The sequence below is a fragment of the Rousettus aegyptiacus genome, unplaced genomic scaffold, assembly GCF_014176215.1.
Source record: "Rousettus aegyptiacus isolate mRouAeg1 unplaced genomic scaffold, mRouAeg1.p scaffold_m13_p_15, whole genome shotgun sequence".
In the NCBI taxonomy this organism is placed as follows: domain Eukaryota; kingdom Metazoa; phylum Chordata; class Mammalia; order Chiroptera; family Pteropodidae; genus Rousettus; species Rousettus aegyptiacus.
In genome coordinates, this window is record NW_023416290.1 from 7,865,752 (window position 1) to 7,884,778 (window position 19,027).

Here is a 19,027-nt window from a genome sequence, read left to right on the forward strand (position 1 = left end):
TGGGTACCAGGATTTCTCATGTCAAACTGCTGATGATTTTATTATAATTTGGGTAGGGAGTGGGGGGTGGAACTTGTGTAAGATGACTAGTTAAATGTGTTTTGCAGACATGATCTCGGTAAGCAGAAGTTCAAGAATAAAGAATATTGTTTTTTGTCTCTACATTCTGAGAAAACACGACTATAGCTACATTTCATTCCCTTCTTAATAGAGACAGTTGTTTATTTAAATCCTGCTGTTAAGCAAGGTTGTGGTAGGGTTGCTAACAGGCATTACTCATCAAGTTGTTGTTTTGCTAGATTTTATAAATGTATGTTATTTCAGACAGGAGAAGAATCTGAAAGATTCAAACAGAACTTTTACTGATCAAAGTTAATTGGCAGCAATTGGCCTTTAAATATTTCCTGATGTTTCCCTTTAGAAATCAAGCAAAATGCACCTTATTTAATAGATGAGCCAAAATCATTTGAAAAATGCCAGTATGTGACAGAACTTAAATGTGGTTTGTTCAACATCTGTCCTGTATTTTGATTTCTTTTCATCTGCAATGAAACTACTCACAGACGAATTGGCGACTTACAGTGCAATGAAATTATTTAAATGTGCTTTATTTTTTTTTTCCATTCCTTACTGAAATATTTATTTTTACACTTAGGGTAAAATATATTTTTTTTTTTTTTTGCATTTAAAATGTTTGCTTTTCTTAAGGAAATTACATGTAAGGCATTAGTAGTTTTTAAGGTAGATATATTCCAAGTGAGTGACAAGTTCAGAATTGCCTTTAGAAAAGCTTAATAATCATACTTATTTTCAAAAGCTGTTTCTAATTCATGGATGTGACTCACTTTATAAGAGAAAGTAAAAAAAAAAAAATTTATATTTTCCTAGTAAGTTCAAATCCCTCCCAACGTTTGCATTTGTTTCTAATGATACAGGCTAGGCTGATATTTTGTCTCAGGTACAACCTTGTTCCTCTTATTGATGTTAATAGGTGTTAATAGCACCCATCAAGAAGAAATTAGCAGTAATTTGCTATTGTTTATAAACTCTGTCTTTTAAAAAATGCCATAGCTTGTCTATACAGTGCCAAATCTGTGACAAAAAGTGAGAAGTTAGGCAAAGTAATATAAGCTGAAAAACTTTTGAACCCAGTTTTGATGATACAGCCAGATCTTTATTTGTTTACTGACATTATTCATGCTAAACTGTATATAGAGAATGTCTAAAATAAAAGTATATATTAAAAGTCCTGGTTTAGGGAGGGAGGGGATATTGTTTTTCTTTAAGCCCAAATTAAGAAAAAAAAAAGCTAGGGGTCTACACAGTTATTGAAATATCAGATTCCGTTCTTGGCACACAGACTATTATGAGAAAGAAAGGGAAAAAATGAAGGTATAATTCAACAAATATAAAAAAATATAGTGTAAAAATTATTTAAGCTTGTAACCTTACAAAAGTTGATTTTAAGTCATTTTAGTTTTTAGAATAATATGAAGGTATAAAGGAAAAATTCATTTAGCCTCTGTTCTTGGAAATTACTTACTTACTCTAAATTTGCATATTTTAAAAATGAATTGGTTCTTATGCGTATTTCAGTCTTTCATTTTATATTTTTGTAATTCGGCAAACCTGGACTGGTCATCGCAAATATTAGTTTCTTTCAAAATAAAAAGTAAAATTATTTCCTGACAAAAATAAATGTGTTGGCATAATACTCCTAGAAAACCAAAATTATCTCATCAGGCTGAAACGATGTGGTAATGCCTGATTTCACACTCCAGTTAGCAGTGCACTGTGGTAGGGAACGCGAACATTTAAATTACATGTTTCCAGCTTTTCAAGACCTCTGGTGCAAGTAATTTCAAGGAGATTAACAACCTATTAGTTAGCTTCAAGTGTGATTTCTGAACTGTTAGTGTTCACATTTGGCCCCATATTCTTTTTAAAATCTTAACTCCTTTGCCAGCTACCCCTCTGCATAATTTGGTATTTCACAGCTTTGGCTTTTGAGAGATTCGAAACGAAGAAACACACTATGCGAGAGGCTGCCAGTACCAGTTCTCGTGTTATCAAAGTATGTGCCTGGAACGATTATTAGGATAATCTTTAGGAGATGGAGGATATGATCTTAATTTTAAAATATCTTAATTAAACTTAAATAAATAAAAAAAATAACATTTTAGTTTTAAAAGTCTTGCTCGTCATCTCCCTTAGTGACAACTCTTAAGAAAAGCAATCACAGTTTAAATTAATTTTGTTGACACTGCAAAAAACAAAATAAGAGGGAGAAATTTGGAGTTTTTTGAACCAATGTGATAATGTTTGACATGCTAAGGAATATGGGTGACGGAGACGTAGTTTTCAAAGGGAGTAATATTTTATCCCAGTAGAGAGAAGGGCTTGGACTTTAGTTCCATAGTCTACTTCTGGCTTTTCTGTTTCTAGGTCTAACACCCTGCCTGTCATTTTCCCAAAAGGTTTCTGTGTGTACTACGATGATGCTTATGTGGAAATCATTTTTTATAAATGACAGTATGGAACTGGAGATTTTTTTTTTTTCGGTTTCTTTAGTAAAGTATGACTCTTTCTGACCGAATGGAGAAAGTTCTTGCCGTTGGATTTTTATTGAAAGGCAGTCTGCAAACAGTGAGGAAAGGCCTTCAGGAAGCGATAAATGTTTCGATTTTAACTTGCCGTTGGCCAGTTCTCCTGCTAGATTTTCCACAGTTAAAGGAAAATATTTCATCGAGATGGATATTAAGTCCAAATAAACATAAGGTGTAAACTGATGTTGAATTTTCTCGTTCCGTCTGGCGTGAATGCCGTTTAACTGGCGCGGTGGTTGCCATCGTTACCAGTATGATTGACGTGGTGGCCCTCAGGCGTCTGCTCTCAGGCCGCACTCCTTCCTGTAGGGATCAGGGCTGCGAAGGAGCAGGGACATTCCCCTCGTCCTCTGTGGGACGTAGGCACAGGAAGGTGTCGTGTACACCACGTTCACCCAGCCAGGTATGAAGCCGTGTTGGAACCCTCTCCCTCACTCTCCCAGTGCACTGTGCGTTGTGCACTGGATGGTTGGGACAGAGCCGAGGATTCTTGGGTGTCAGGATTTACAGCGTGAAGACTCCGTCCTTTCTTATGTAGACTCTTATCCCAAGTCTGGTTTTAAGCACCTGCTCTTTAGCTCCTTGTTTTCATCATTTCTATTAAGAAAGGGCCCGAGACAGAAGGTGCCTGAGTTTGAAAAGTCAAAGGCCAGAGGAAGGAGGACCGTCTCTAAGCCGCAACGTAGAGGAAGTAAGCTGTGATGCTTTTCTTCTAAAGCAGAAACATTCGCTTGCCCCTCGGTTTAATTCAGTCTTTAAATTTGCGATAATATTGTATTACTCTAAAACTTAGGTTACCACCTGTTCATTATTTGAATATATCTTGTTTAAAAATTTATTTTTAGCCAGGGGGAAAAAATCTCTCTTTGAAATATCAGTCACGCCACCGCTAAGTAGTGTCCGTTCCCAGCGATGCGTTCCAGAGCGTGAGCATTTTAAAGTGCTTCAGAAGTTGGTGTTTTTGAGTTGAGAAATATAATTTGCCTAGGAAATGCTTTAGTCTCTATAAATACACATGAAGAAACTCTGACGCCCAGGGTCCGGCTGCCGGAGGCTCTGGTCCTCTGGTCCTCTGCCGCCTGAGGAAGGGTCTCGTGGATGCTGGCAGAGAAGACGCTTCTGGAAGAGCTTGTGCCGCTTTCTGCTTTCAGTACCCGCCATCAGCCAAGCCTGGCCCCGCGAGGCGGGGAAGCCACATCCACAATGACATCCCCAACATAAACGCACCCGTAGACACACACACACACATATAAGCCGCTTGTCATTTTCAGCTCTGTCCATAGGCTCTTGTTAACTTATTTTCTCCTGATAAATTTAGCAAGTATAAAAGATCACATTTTTTAAAGTCCTCCGTAACACCCAGGGTATTGCCTTACACATGTGGACCATGAGTTGAGTGTTTGTTAGGTTGAATTTTGATCTGTTAGAATAGCGATTTCCGTTCCCCATGAAGGCAAGAACTGACTTTGTCCCTTTATGCTTTAAGGTGGTTTCCAGGCCTTATCCATTTCTTTAGTTAACAAAAATATCAAAACTCTGTTAATTAATTAATTTTTCAAGCAACAGATGATTATTAGACATAATAAATGTGTATTGAATTTAAATATATCGTAACTCATGGCCAATAAGAATCAACGCTCACATTTTATCCATTATTATTACTGATAATTTTAAGTGTTCTTATTTCTTCATTTTTTATAAAATTCTGTTATTTTTATTTTATCTGAAGTAAAATATAGAAATATAAAAATATATTCAAAGATTTCCTTAGCTCTCATGTTCATCAGAAAATTGAATCAGATACCTGTTTAACATAACAGGTATTTACCTAATACAACAACCACTATTGTTCTTAACAGTAAAATAATAGAGGCAAATTGTCACACAAATGGAATCAAAGTAAGAATGCCCTGCATGGGCACTGTCGTTCTAGGAGTTTGGGGTAGTGTAATAAGTAATCAACTATAATTAATGAAATGAAAGAGATTAAAATTACTGTTCTTTGTTGATGAATTGACATACATAGAAAACTGAAGAGAATCTCCTAGGATAGTCTTAGAATCTATAATAGGCTTCGGAAAAGTGAAAGTTTACAGAATTAAATTTAAAAATCAATAGCCTTCTAATATAGCCATTCATGTAGAAATTTTAATTAAATAATAATTTTAAAATAGCAGTAGCTACGGGACAAAAACAAAACAGAAAAAAAGTGACCTAATAAGAAGCATTTTTAAGAAATCTATGAATAAAAGTATGACATCCTACTGAGAACTATAAAGGAAGGTTTGAATAAGTGATTTTCTTTTTTGTAATATGAAAAAAATTATTCTAAAATTCATTTGAAAGAATAAACAGGCAAAAATACATAAATTTTTTTGGGCAAAGAGGAGTAATAATAAACATCCAGCTCAACCAAATATTAAATACTTTATAATTCTACAATATTATGAAGACATTTTGGCCTGACTTTGACATTGGGCTATGTCAGTCCGGAAGAGATAGCTCAAATACAGACGCAACTTGTAGAAAAATGTTGTGTGTGTCAGATGAAACCAAACAAGTTAACAGTGAAAGGGTGGATTATTCAATTTATATGCTGAAATAGGTGAGTTAAAATATGAAAAAATAAAACGCAAGGAGAAAATATAGGTAGACTGAAAGGAGATACCGCCTTGTTACCGAAATTAGTTTTGGGATAGCCATTTGGCAGTAAAGATCAAGAGCCTTAAAAAAGAATGATGCCATTTGCACTAATTATAAATCTAGGAATTTTTACTAATCAGAGATAAAGTATTTATAATAAATATTTCCAAATTATGGAAATCTGATCATTTGTTTTCTTAACCTGGGTGCTGGTTACATGAGCGTGCCCTATTTGTAGAAGTTCATTAAGCTGTAGCATGTACTTTTTTTAGTAAAAGTTAATTTTTAGAAAGTAGTACTTTGAGGAGTATACACACATATAATTTGCTCTCAATTATGTTAAAAAATAATATATCCTATATATAATATATTCGCTGCTATTTCTCTGGCACAGTGTCGGCCCCTATAAGGCACCCAGTAAATATATGTAGAATTATAAATAAATGGAAGAACAAAAAATATATGGAAAGATATACTCTAGAATTTTAACATTAATTCTGTCTGGGATTTGAGGTTTTATTATTTTCTTTGTACTTTTCTGCATGTTCCAAACTATGACATATACTTATTTCCTTTGCAATCATGGAACATAATTTTTTAAAGCCATAGATAATATTAAAAAACAAAATAATTTTCACCAATAAAATGAACCGATGTTGTTACAGCTCATTAAGGAAAACATGAACTAGCTCAATAGAAGAAATGAGCAAAGGACATGAACAGACAGACACAAGAGAAAAACATTCAAATTCCCCGGATACATGACAAAATGAAGTGTTGGATTTCATTTCTAATATTCAGAAGCGTCAGAGAGTAAGTGTTGAGCTTCTTGCCCGTTAAGTTGGCAAAGACTTAAAATTACTAATGTGGTCTACAGGACAGTAAGATGAACACTTTTATGCACTCCTGACAAGGATAAAATTGAGATAAGTTTTCAGAAAAGCAGTTTGGTAATATGTATTCAGAACCTTATGTTTTGATCCTTTAACTGAGTAATTCTACTTTTAGCTTATATTCTAAGAGAGTTGTAGATAAATAATTGATACAGTAGTAATAAGCATTTATTGAATACTTGTCCTAATGCTCTGTATAACATACATCATTCCACTTAATAACCCAATATTTCTATAATAGAAACACTATTATTTATTTCCATTTTATGGAGGAGCCAAATGAAGCTTAGAGCAGTTAAAACAAAATTTGTCTGTCACACATCTACTGAGTGACAGATGCTAACTCAGGTCCAACACTTTCTATAAGTCCGCTCAACCTCATGATATATCTCCAACAGTGTTTTTTACCGCTACAGTATAGAACTATTTTAAATATCAAAAAATAAATTAATGAAATAAACCACAGTGCATCCTCATGGAAAAATGTTTTAAGACTTTATTAAACATAGGGGAAATTTTATGGTCCATTTCAAGTTTGAAAAATAGGCTGTACAATACAGTGTCACTTTAATGTTTAAACTTATGGCACGTTGTCTGAAAAGGCTGCATACCGTGCAATGCAAAGTATACGACATTCCGGAAAAGGTAAAACTGTGGAGACTGGTTGCCGGGGTTCAGGAGGAGGGAGGGATGAGCAGGTGGAGCACAGAGGGTTTCTAGGGCAGCGAAGCTGCCCTGTAGGGTATGGCATGGTGAATACGCATAATTACACGTTTGTCAAAACCCAGAGAATACACAGTGGTGAGAGAGAGCACTAATGTAAACCAGGGACTTCGGGTGATGGAGACGTGTCTGTCGGGTTCATTGGTTGTAACGACGGCGCCCGCTCTGTGAGATGGTGTAGAGACCGTGCGTGTGTGGGGGCCGGGCACATGGACACACCTCTGTACCTTTTGCCCAATTTTTCTATGAACCTAATGCGTCTCTAAAAAAAAGTTTATTACCTTTTTTAAAAAAATTGTGGCACATTAAAAAAAACTGGAGGGACATATATTTTTAAAAGCTACCATGGTATAACTTAAAGTTTAATAATAAGTAGTCTACAAAATAAATCATGCAATGCGATCCTGACTGTAGCATCTGTCACATTAAAAAGTCACTGGAGGTAAATATATTTAAAAATTGCCAGTCTCGATGATGAGTTAGAAATGTCGTTTCTCTGCAATGCTCCAAAAACTTTGATGCTCACAGTATTTCGTGATCTCTTTAGACCACGTTGCTTCTGTCCTCCGTTAAATAGTCAATAAATATTCGAGTGACTACTAAAGTGCCAGGCCCAGTTCTAGATGCCGAGGGTACAGCAGTGACCAAGTCAGAGCCACTCTCCTCGGGGGGAGTGGGAGGAGGGGAGTGAACACAATGTGAATAAAATAATCTCAGGTGGAGATAAATGCTGCGAACAAAGTCGAACAGCGATGGATAAGGCGTGGGTTGGAGTGGAGCATCTTTAGCTGCGATGGTTAGGAAGAGGCATGTCCAAGGAAGGCGGGACGTTGGGAGGCAAGCGGCTGCATCTGCGGGGAGGCATGCCGGAGGGGGTGGCACGTGCAAAGGCCCTGAGGTGGGAGTGAGCTTCTGCTTCTCCGAGAGATAAAATCAGTGCGACTGGGACAGGGCGAAGGGGGGTGGGGCAGTGGCAGCGTCTGGACCATGAAGGGCCTTTTATAGACTGTGGCGAAGAAGTTGGATTTTTTTTTTCTCCTAATCGTAGTGGGGAGCCGTTGGAGGATTTTAAGGATGGATGTGATAGATGGGTGTTCGCATTTTCAGAAGGTCAGTCTGGTTACCACATGCGCGAGGCGAGAGTGGAGCCGTGAGACCAAGCGCGTGACGGCTGCGGCCGGCCGGGGAGGCGCGGGCGGTGGCCGGCATGGCCCCGGGCCCAGTGAGACGCTGCGGAGCTGGCGCTGTGTGCGACCTGTGGACGCGCCGGCGGGGTTTGCTGACGGATCAGAGGTGGGAGGAGGAGGAGAGCGGAACGGGGGACGCCCGGGCGGGTGGTCACGTTATCGGAGATGAGGGAGAGAGGGTTTGGGGTGGCAAGGTCGGGGACGGGGGGAGCCGTGTTCAGGTATCCTGCATGGAGCGTGTTGAGTTAGAAACGCGAAATCTACATCCAAGTCGAGATCAGGGGCGTGTGGGTCCGGGTCTCAGGGGGCAGAGGCGAACCTGAAGGCGCAGCTTTGCGATGACGGAGGCGGGAGACCAGAAGAGCGTCACGGAAGAGAAGCAGCCGGAGACCGAGCGTTCGGCGCGGACGATCAGAAATGGGACCAAGAAAGGAGAGCCCTCAAGGGAGAGGCGAGGAGTCCACGGCGAAGGGGAGGGCAGGGGTGAGGCGCCAGCGAAACCTGGGGAGCGGCCTCACCCGCGAGCCACGGCGGAGCGCTGTGTCCGGTGCTGCCGAAGGTGCGCGAGGCGAGGACGGCGAGGGGCTGGGATTGGGCCGCACCGTGGGCTGGTGCTGACGCTGGGGGGAGCCGCTGTGTGGCGGGAAGACGCAAGCCCGGTCAGAGCAGGGGGCAGCGAGGTGAGGGTGGCCGAGAGCTCCCACGGGGGCAGGATGCAGAGGGCGGGCGGCGCGTGGAGGGGAGCGCGGTCGTCGGTCGTTTAAAACAGAAGGTGTTCGGAGGGCAGGGAAATGATCGGGTGGAAAAGGAAAGCCGGGCGGTGTGGCAGAGGGGACAGCCGAGGTGCGGAGTCCTCGGGTGGGAGAGCGAGTGGGGCCAGGACGCGAGCTCAGGGCTGGTCACGGGTCGGAAGGAAGGCGGCGTCTCCAGGCACGGGTGCAGGCGGGAGGCTGGGCTCCGTGGCGCGAGGGAAGGCCGTTCTCACGGCAGGGTGCGTCCCATCCTCTGTCGTGACCTTGTGACCTTGCCCGCCCCCGTCCCCACCAGGCAGTCTCCTGAGGGCAGGGACCAGGACTCGCTCACTCGAATTCTGAGCTCTTAACACTGGATTTGGTACAGAGAGCCTCTCATATGTTTCTGTAATTTTTCCTAAATTTTTTTCAAATTAATAGTCTACAATGAGTTTTTATCATTTGCAAACGTCAGCTTTTTAAAAGTAAATGATTAATCACAATCTTAAAAACAGTCGGAATTATCCGAGCTGTTAAGTTTTGATATTATCCTTTTTTCAGTCATACTTTCAAAATCCTTGATGCCAAAACACAATATACGTGGAACAGGTATGATATAAAACGATATACAGTATGGCTCCAGTTTAAGGATCTTTTTTAAAAAAGATATGTAATCAAAAAGAAGATAAAAGTTTTGTACACTAAAAATGTTACAAAAAAAAATTCTACAATAAAAAATGACTTCTCCCGGGTAGTGGGATAACACTACCACTACGTAACTGGGGAGTCGTGGCAAGGCCGAGCGTGGCGGAGGCGTGAGTTCCCACGGAAGGGAACTCGGGTGTGAGAGAGCGTGATGCTCAGGGACCGGGCCGAGCAGCTGGGGGCCACGCCCGAGCCCGGAGCCGGTCGCGAAAGGCCTTGCAACGTGTAACGCGGGGCGCCGTGCCTGACACGTAGTAGGCTCTCAGTAATTGTCACCGCCGTTATCAGACAGTGGTTTACAGGACGTACCTTGGGGCGGAAAAAGAGAAGAAACCAGTCACACTGTAGCAGAGGACTTGGCTTTGACAGGAGGCAAAGGACAGAGGAAGGCGGAGTTCGTGCCGAATGGCAAGGGTGGGCCTTGAAGAATGGTTGGCACGACCGACCGCGGAGACGGACCGACTCGCGAGGTCGGAGGCGCCGGCGATCTGGGTGAGAAGCCACCAGGGCTTGCTCGTGGGGACAGGGTGCGGGCCAGATGGGAGAGCCATTGAGAAAGGACGGGGAATGCGTTCGACAGGGGTCGCGAAGCAAGAGGCAGAGTTTCCGGCTTGAGCAGTGAGGTGGGGGTGGGGGGGTCAGCCGGCCTTTGAAGCAAGCTGCCGCGTGCGGTCCTGAGATGGCGAGTGTATGCCGGACACACAGGTGGGCTTCAGCGAGCGTTGTGAGTGTAAGTCCGGAGCTCAGAAAGGAGGATTGAGCTCGAAGTCATCGCCCGTGAAATTGGTTCAGAATCCCAGGAAGAATGCATCGAATGAAAAAGAAAAGTGATCTCAGAGCAGGGGTCTCTCTGAAACTTTTGTTTGGGAACACAGAATCTGCGTGCATAGAGAAGATTCCTGATTCAAAAAATGGAACGGCTCGCGCGGAGCCGACTCGGTCGCCCGGACAGACTGCCGGATGCCCGCCCCCTGGGCCGTCGGCCCGGTTTTGCGTGGTCCCCCTTCCATGGGTGAGAACGCTGGGAGGCGGTGTGCTCCGAGGAAGGACTGGACACTTCAGAGCTGGAGCAGGCCGAGGCCAGTCCTCACTCCGACCGGCACGTGACCTTCACACGGCCGACCCTCACCGGCTCCGGAGGCGGCCCAGGGCCCTGAGCAGCTAGGGGACAGCGAGCCTGGGGTCCCTGTCCAGGGTCTGGCACACGGCGGGCCTCCCGCACAGAGTGCCTTCCCTCCTGCTGACTGGAAACGCCACTCCACTTTTCACGTCCTTGGCTGATGGCCGTTCGTTTATTTAAAAATCCCGTGAAATTGACCCGTTGGTGTCACATATGACAAACCTTTCATTTAGAGTCTCGATTTTGACAGGTGCTCACTAATCTTCAGTCTGGGAGAGAGTCACCACTTTGCAAAGCCAGATTTTACTCAGTTACCTTCCTAGGAAGTTTGCTTAGTGGAGAAAGGAATTTCTTTTTAATTGACTAGTGCAAGATAAAGCCGGTAACTTCAACTTCCCCCAAATGTGTTTGAGTTGCCATCCCTGGAGACCTCTCCCGTTTCCGTGCGGCTACAATAGGGCCTCTGTCTGGCTCAGCGCGGCCCCGTGTGCTAGCTGCATCTCGGAGGAAGTGCTTTCTGAACCCTGCCTGCTCGTGCTGCTAATGGCGCGGTGCCCCTTTGTGAGGCAGGTGGAGGTCCGGGCCGGGGAGGAGATGCGGTTTCGATCGACATTATTGGTAAGTTTGCTCGCCGCTCTGAAAATAACCGACTGGGATTATCTTCCGGTGTCGGGCCCTTGTCAGAAAGTGAAAGGGAGCTCTCACGTCCGAGATGTCATCCTTTGCAGTTGGTGGGAATTCTTCGTTTTAAACACATGTCGGTGCAGTCGGACTGGACTCGTAGCTAAGATGTTTCTCCTAAGCCAAAAATAAGTAGCTTGAAAAGTTAACAGTTGAGAGGTGGTGTTTAGCATGTGTGTGAGAAGGCCATGTAGAACTATAGTGAAATAAGAACATTTTCTCTCTTTAAAGTAGTAGTATTTACTTTCTTTAGAATACAAGAATTATTTAAATTCTAAATGTTGGAAGTGAGCAATTCATCCTACTGATAATCACATACCCACTCAAATGGGCGCAGGCGGAAGCCGTTCCTCACGTGGCCAAGGCCTCGTGGGGACTGGCACTGGCTTCCCCAGAATCCTAGAGGAAATTTAACTCTTCGCGTTTGAGGTAAGAATCAAATGAACGTTGCGAAACCGTTTTCAGGGACGATGGCAAACCCGGTGACGATGCTGTCCTCGAGGAACGTAGAACCACGTGAGCTCAGCGTCCGTCGGGCCCTCAGAAGAAGGCGGGGGACGCAGAGACTGCCGTGGAAGGGTCAGCGGTGTGGGGCGGGCTTTAGGGAAGAAGGTTCCGAGCAGAAGGTGTGTGATGATGGGCTGAGCCACGAAACGTGTCAGTGCGGGGAGCCCGATGTGGCCTCAGGGGGTCGGTGGGGTTTGGAGACGGGTCCAGGCGGGTTCGGGACGGTCGTTCGCGTCGGCGTTTATTGAGCGATGGCTGTGCCGAGCTCCACGCGTTGTTTAGATGCTCAGAGCAAAATCCTAGGGAAGCCTGACAGTCGTTGCTCCGCTAAAGTTAACAGCCCAAGAAAATACTGGAAACCATCAGCCGCTGCTCAGTTCATAGAACTCTGAAACGTGCGTAAAACAGAATCGTATGCAGCAATTCAACAGGTCGTGTGGGGGATTCGTTCGCATAGAAAGATCTTGATTACATAATGAGGAGTGGAGGGGAAAGTAGCCAGAAAGCGCCTGCATCTGGGTCACCCACCTCTGCGGGGCATGCGCCCTACTAACGTGTGGGCTCCGTGCGGGCATGAGAACCTGGGCAATCCAGTCGCTCGGTCCCAGGACGGGAAGGGTGACGGAGGATGTTAAGCGTGATTACTTCCGAGGGATGGAATAGAAGTTTCTTTTGTGTACTTGTCTATTTCGCATGAATTTTCTTCGTGAGTAGGCATCGTTTTATAATCAGACAAAATACATTTGTTTTCACAAAACTGCTCTCGAACACTTCGGTGACATAACGTAGCAACATTATCGATTAACTTCTGATTGAGTCATCAATTCTTTCATAATTCTGTCAATCAGATTATCTGGAAGGTTTCATTCAGTATCATCTACATACTTGGTCCACATAGAAGATAGGCAGAAATAGAATCCTATTTAGAAAATTAAAAGGGAGAAAAAGACAAAGAATTCATTATCTGGTGAGATACCCAGCAGCGATGATATGTCTTCATTTTCTTTAACCATCAAATGTAGGGTTTTAGGGAGGATCCGAAATAACAGATAATACACGTGCCACTGTGCCTGGCACATAGTAGGCTCTCAGTAATTGTCGCTACTGTTATCAGACAGTAGTTTACAGAACCTCTGGGGTTGAAAAGGTGAAGAAGCCAATTAAAGTGTAGCAGAGGACATCGCTTTGACCGGAGGCAGAGAAGGCGCTCCAGCAAGCCAAAGGCAAACCATCGAGTGGTAAAAGGGGAGAGGCTGGGGCGGCCGAGACTGGTCTGGCAGGAGCATGCAGACTGCAGTGGATGTGCGGGACAGACAGACAGACAGACGTGACATGGGACAGGCAAGGTTCAGGCTCATGACAGAGGTCCTTGCATGCTCTATCGCATCGGAATCTATTAAGCGCTTCTAATTTAATTTTTCGGAAGCATCTATTGAATGCTTTCTGGTTAAAAGGCAGAGACAGAAACAGAAGTGAAATATATTATCGGCCCCACCCCCACGCCCACCAGGAAGCTTCTGCTGTGTTTCCTGGGAGAACAAAAAATGAACCCGAAGGCGATGCATAGGGGTGTCGGAAGGACGGGAAGTGGGAAGAATTCCATTTTCCGGTCTCACAGCTTTGTGAGCATTTTAGTTCCTTCACTGAGAGAAAATTGTGGGGACACTCGCCTGTACCCCCTCTCTCTCCATCTCTTCCTCGTGTCTGTAAAGCCTCTGCATCTCATTTATTTTTGTGTGCTTGGTGCTCGGTGTATAAATAGGCAATCAGTCCTTAATACAGAATGTATGTCCTATTTGTTTTCTAGAGTTATTGCCACAGTTACTACATAACATATATAATAGTAATGTTATATCAGGGCAAATGATATAGTATTTCTCTGAATAATATGTAAATAACCTAAATATGATTATTTGTTGCTTTAAAAATTAAGTCACGGGAAAAGGGTGGGTTTTCGAGGAAAAGGGTGGGTTTTATAGGGAGACTTCGCGTGGACAACATCTTTCCCTTCATTTTCCTTTCAGCCACCCGCTCCTCCCCATCCTCTGTTGACACCCAGTGGTTTGGGGCACACCTCTGGCCCCCCAGTGGGAGGAAATTTATCAGACAGGACAGTTCACACCGGAGTAATAGAGCTTAATTAACTTCCCATTGCCTTAACTCTCTGTCTTATAAAAAGATTCAAGAGGAATGATTTCGGGCAGTGGAATTTCAGACCCACTGACACTTGGAAGAGAAGAGAACTTTTTAAATAAGCAAGCGCCCCTCAGAGGCCCTCCTCCGCCGCCCCCCCCCCCCGGAGGGGCTGACGGTGGGGGAAGGTGGTGATGTGATCTTCCTGCAGCTCACGAGAACCTTTGTTTTTAAGTCCTATGTCTGGTTCTGCACACTTTTCTCTCCAGAGTCAGGAATAATTATATGGCAGAGGAAATCAGCTTGGAGAATTTTTCTTAATTTATTAGCTAAGGATGTTGTTCTGAGCTACACATTCTTTTATACAAAATGAAGTATTTCTTACTATTGTAAAGTCATCTGGCTGTTAACTAAAACTGATCAATTGATCTTCAAATTTTCAAATTTCACTCCCCACCCCTAAAAAAAAGAACCAGTTGAAAATCCAATTAAATTCAAATATTTCTTTAAAAATTGTATCAACCTACAGTTTGTGGTTAAATAAAGAAGAATCAATAGACATGGAATGGCGATAAATTGGGACTTTCATTTGTTGCATATATTTTAAAGAACCCTCTTAAAATATGATCCATTCTATACTACAGCTTTTGTTCATTGCTTGATATGTGATCAAAACTGGACTATTCTGTGTAAATTGAAACTTATAGTTAAACAGTTCATGAATAAATTAGTATGTGATTCATTTTCTTCAAATGGCAGTGAGGGTTAAAGGAAAGTGAATGCAGAAAAGGATAAAAGTTTCCCTGGTTTGGGTATTTTCCAGGTTTCTGGAAGCAAGTTCTCAATAAAAAGAATGATTTTTATGAGACTGATTATTCACAGCAAGAGAAGAGCTAATGTCACTATGAAAAATTCTTCCTTAGCAGATATGCTCAGCAGGAATAACAGCTCTAAAAGAAAGGCCACAGGAGTTACAAAAGACACTGTTGCCAGTGACAAATTATGTTCACAAAGTGACGAGTAAACCTGAGTAAACCCGTGGCAAACAAATCACTTCAGCAGTAAATCAAAGGCGGCTTCTTAAGAGCAGCCCTCACCCAGTATCCAGAAGAATGACATGTTAGATATGCACTGAGTTTTCTTTTCCTTTAAGGTTCTGAATTATTTTGTAATTAGGTCAGTCTTTAATATTTTATCTTAATACTTTAAATTTACATGATAGAATTAAAAACGTGCATGATATCTTTATGATTCAGTTGTATACTACAGTTTGACGTGTTATCAAACACTAATGCAGGACCCTTATTCATATTCCAAGGTGTGTAGCAGCTTCACTGGTTACTATACAAATTCATAAAAGGCCACGTCTTCTTACGTTAGCTGAACTATAAATGAAGCCATGTGTTTGGGTAGAAGTCTTCTGTGTATAATAGCATGGGGTAGGGATGGAGAATGCACTGAAATTGATCGTGCGATTGCATAAATCATAACTTAATAAAAGATGGATCTTGTAGCATCAGATGTCAGGTATTCGCTGTATACTTTTTTAGAGACAAGAAAATTACGTGTTGATATCATTCGGTCTAGTGTAATACAGGCCATAATTATCAATTAAATTAACCCGTTTCTGTTGGAAACACAGCATTGAATCACTTTGAATACGCTCGTTTTGTTTTAAAAGCTTATTTTCAGTTGTCTCTGGCTTTCTTTAGTAAGACTTTCTTTTCTTCACCCCCAAGGTTGAGAGTGTGGATAAAGACAAAAATATTTAGTATAATCATGTGGTAAGAAGGTATTCGTGGTGAGAAAGAAGGCTCCCCAACCTTCTTGACATCACGTGACATCATACGTAGTGACCCGGCACCGCTCGCTAGAAGGAGCTAGCTTCACATAATGCCTTTGGAATTAGCTGAGCTACGTGCTGGAGTGGTATTATCCTGACATCGTATTTTCGATGAGCACATTTTTAACAGGAATTACTGTTATGATACTAAAAATTTTAAGAACATGTCTTCATCTTTAATTATTAGTAATAAGCTTAAGAGTCTATAAAAGTTTTATTTAGTGTTTTTAAATATTTACCGTAACGTTGTGCATAGATGAATACATAGCTCAAAGAGTTCGTTCTATCTTTTGCCTGAATAGGCCATCCTCAGATACTTTCATAAAGATTTTATCCTCTAAAGATTTTACGAATATTCATCTAAACAGAATCAGATTGAAATAGCTAATATCTTGCCTTTGTTGAAACTACTGTCATTCAGATCTTGGGTTTTGAGTACAAGTACCAATGTCTAGCCTGTATAAACATAATTCTAGTAAAATTTCTCTCTCATTTAGATAATCCCTACAGGGTATTGTAGCATTAACTATATTAAAACACTGCTATGTAAGTAAAAAAGAATAATTACAAGCAGTGCATGTCTCCACAAGTTTCATCTCATTACCAAATCTCAAACACAGATGTTAGAACTCCCCTTACAAGTTTCTGAGATTTGAAGATTTTCCGCCTTTCGGCCTCTGAGGTTGTGTCATCCTGGGCTCCGAGGTTGTGTCATCCTGACCTTACCAAAACCGGGCTCTGCACAGAGGGACCCGAGGTGCATGTCAGCACCACTGCCATGTGGAGTGGGCAGCGGAGAGTGGGAAGTTAAAGCAGAATTGCCCAGCTGTGTTTTAATTCGTTAACTCGAACTGCCCCGAATTGTCAAACAGAATGAATGAGGCCAATTTCAAAAAACTCCCTTTCGCCCTCACCTCCGGTGCCTGAGCCAGGGGGGACTCTACACTCTTTTCTTCTGCAAGGAAGCACCGTGGTGGGGAGCCAGAGGCCGTCGCAAGGTCGCGAGGTGTGCGCAGGTAGGCATGCATGCCGCCGGTCCGTGCCGCTGGGCACGAGGGCCGGGGGCACATACCCTCCTCACGCCGTCCGCTGGCAAGTGCAGTGAGGGCTGAGTCGCGTCTTTAGGACGCACGTTATTCTACATCAGTCAGCGCAGAGAGAAATATGCAAATAAAAATCTGGTTTCTGCAAATGTACCAACTCGTGGACAGAATTTCTTAACCACAGAGGCTGATGTATTGAATCTGTCAGTGAACTCGAAGCAGAATTCTTCATATCTTTTCCCATCAAATGGCTAGTTTCTTGACTCCCCATCTCCCCCTGCACAGAACTTCTGAATCACGGACAGTCTCTCGGGATGACCCATTTTACCTTATTTTTCCAAAGAAGTTATAAAAATATCTAGGGAGTCAGGAGTTATTTCCAAAAGCCATTATGGAAATCACTCCCTTCAAATATGTCACTCAAATACTGGCCACTCTGTAATGCCACCTGTCCAGTATAGATTTGCTGTGAATAAAAGAGGGTGATGTGGGCAGATCCACAAGGGGATGTCTCCCCCCCCCCCTTTTTCTTCTTAAAGCACTCCCGATCACTTGTCACAGCCCTGACAATCTGTGCGACTTTGTTTCAACGGTACTGGAAATACTCCTGTATTCTGCAAGATTCAACTTTGTCGTTGTTGTCGAAGAAAACTTTGCATTAACTTGTAGACGTCTAAGGTGTCGAGCAAGGGTCTTTATCATTCAGTGGGGCGGTCAGAGCAAGGGCCGTAATTGCTCGATGACAGGAGGGAGCAGAGCCCGACCCCGCCTTGGCCAACGCCAGCTGGTCTCGGTAGACACGCTGATGCAGAGGCTCAGTGTGAAAACAGCTCCTTCTCTACTGGCTCCGTTCTCCTCCCATTTCTACTTCGTAAAGGAAAGTATTGAAATGATTAGTTGGCAGTACGGTGTTAACTTTCTCGTGGTAAATTCGGAAAATGGAGCAAATATAGCCTCGCTCAGCAGAATGTGGGCTTGTGTAACTCGACTTCTCCCAAGACATGTTCGTACCATTTGCATATTAATCTCTTTCGTAATGTGCAGCCAGCCTCGAAGTCTCTGCTTAGAGCCTGTTTACGCAAAGACTTCCCGTTTTCTTGGAGTTTATATTTCTAGCGTCGCGTTCAGAGGTACAGCGCCTCCGCGGGCTGGGCGCTACGTCACTGTGCTTGGCACAGACAGTAAGACCCATTGTGACTGTCTCAGTTCTTTGTATTAATTTTCCTAAACTAACTTGAATGTTAGGGTATATTTTTACATAATTATGGCACAAGTGAAAGTCTTGAGGGAAAAGTACAACCACTACAATATCAAAGCAGAATAAATATTTGCAGAAAAATTCCGCCATAACTTAATATTTTGCATGTGAGCCCCTATACGAAATCAGAGTTATTCCTGCGTTTGGCGCGAAACGACGTGTCTGTGGCCCGGCCCGGGAAGGCCAGAGATGATAATGGATCAGAAAAAGGTCGGCTTGAGCTGCAGTGCCAAGAATGATGACAGAAGGGACCAAGACAGGCAGATAACAGTACGCCCAGAGCGCTGAGGGCGCGCACGCCCCGGCCGCACGCCCGTGAAGGCGTCCCCGGTGGCCCCGTCCCTGCCCCCACCGCGACACGCGTGGCCGGCCCCCCCAGGTGCCCACGCGGGCGTCTGCCGGGCCGGCGCCCCCAGGGCTCAGCGGGCCGCGCGCGAGGCCGCCGGTCAGTGGAGCTCGGTGGCTCTGTTTGTTTCCCGCCTCCGCGGAGTGCGGGCCGCGGGGCGGGGGAAACCCCGGCCGCTTGGTTTGCGGCGTTTATCTGAAACGTGGTTGTCGGAGGCTGTCACGGGGACTGAGGTTTGCAGGCGGCCCCGGGGCGCGGCACGTGCCTCCCGGATTGAGCCGTCTGCCCCGCTTTGGCCCCTCTGCCGTGACGGTGGCCGAGGCCTTGTTCCCCAGCCCCCGACCTCCTACCCGGACCCACTGCGGCCAAGTCGCCCTAATCCTGCGCTCTCTGCACCTGCGGGGGCTCCCGATGGGACCATAAGGCGGGTGGCGAAGGTCGGGCTCGTGCTGGAGGACGGGGAGGCGGGGGGCTCGCACCCGCGCTCCGGGCGCAGGCGGGAGTGCAGCCGGAGTCCCCCAGGCTCACCGGAGGACCTAGGTCAGGGCCGCCCCACGGAGCGGGCAGCTATCACCCGTGAAACTGGGGGAGCCCGGGAAGAAACAGTG

General features: G+C 44.1%; 1 protein-coding gene across 1 annotated transcript in view; it reads left to right on the top strand.

Annotated features, from left to right (window-relative positions):
• The window catches only part of EYA1 (EYA transcriptional coactivator and phosphatase 1), a 144,696-nt gene that overhangs the window by 97,919 nt on the left and 27,750 nt on the right, over positions 1-19,027 (top strand). The window lies entirely within an intron of this gene.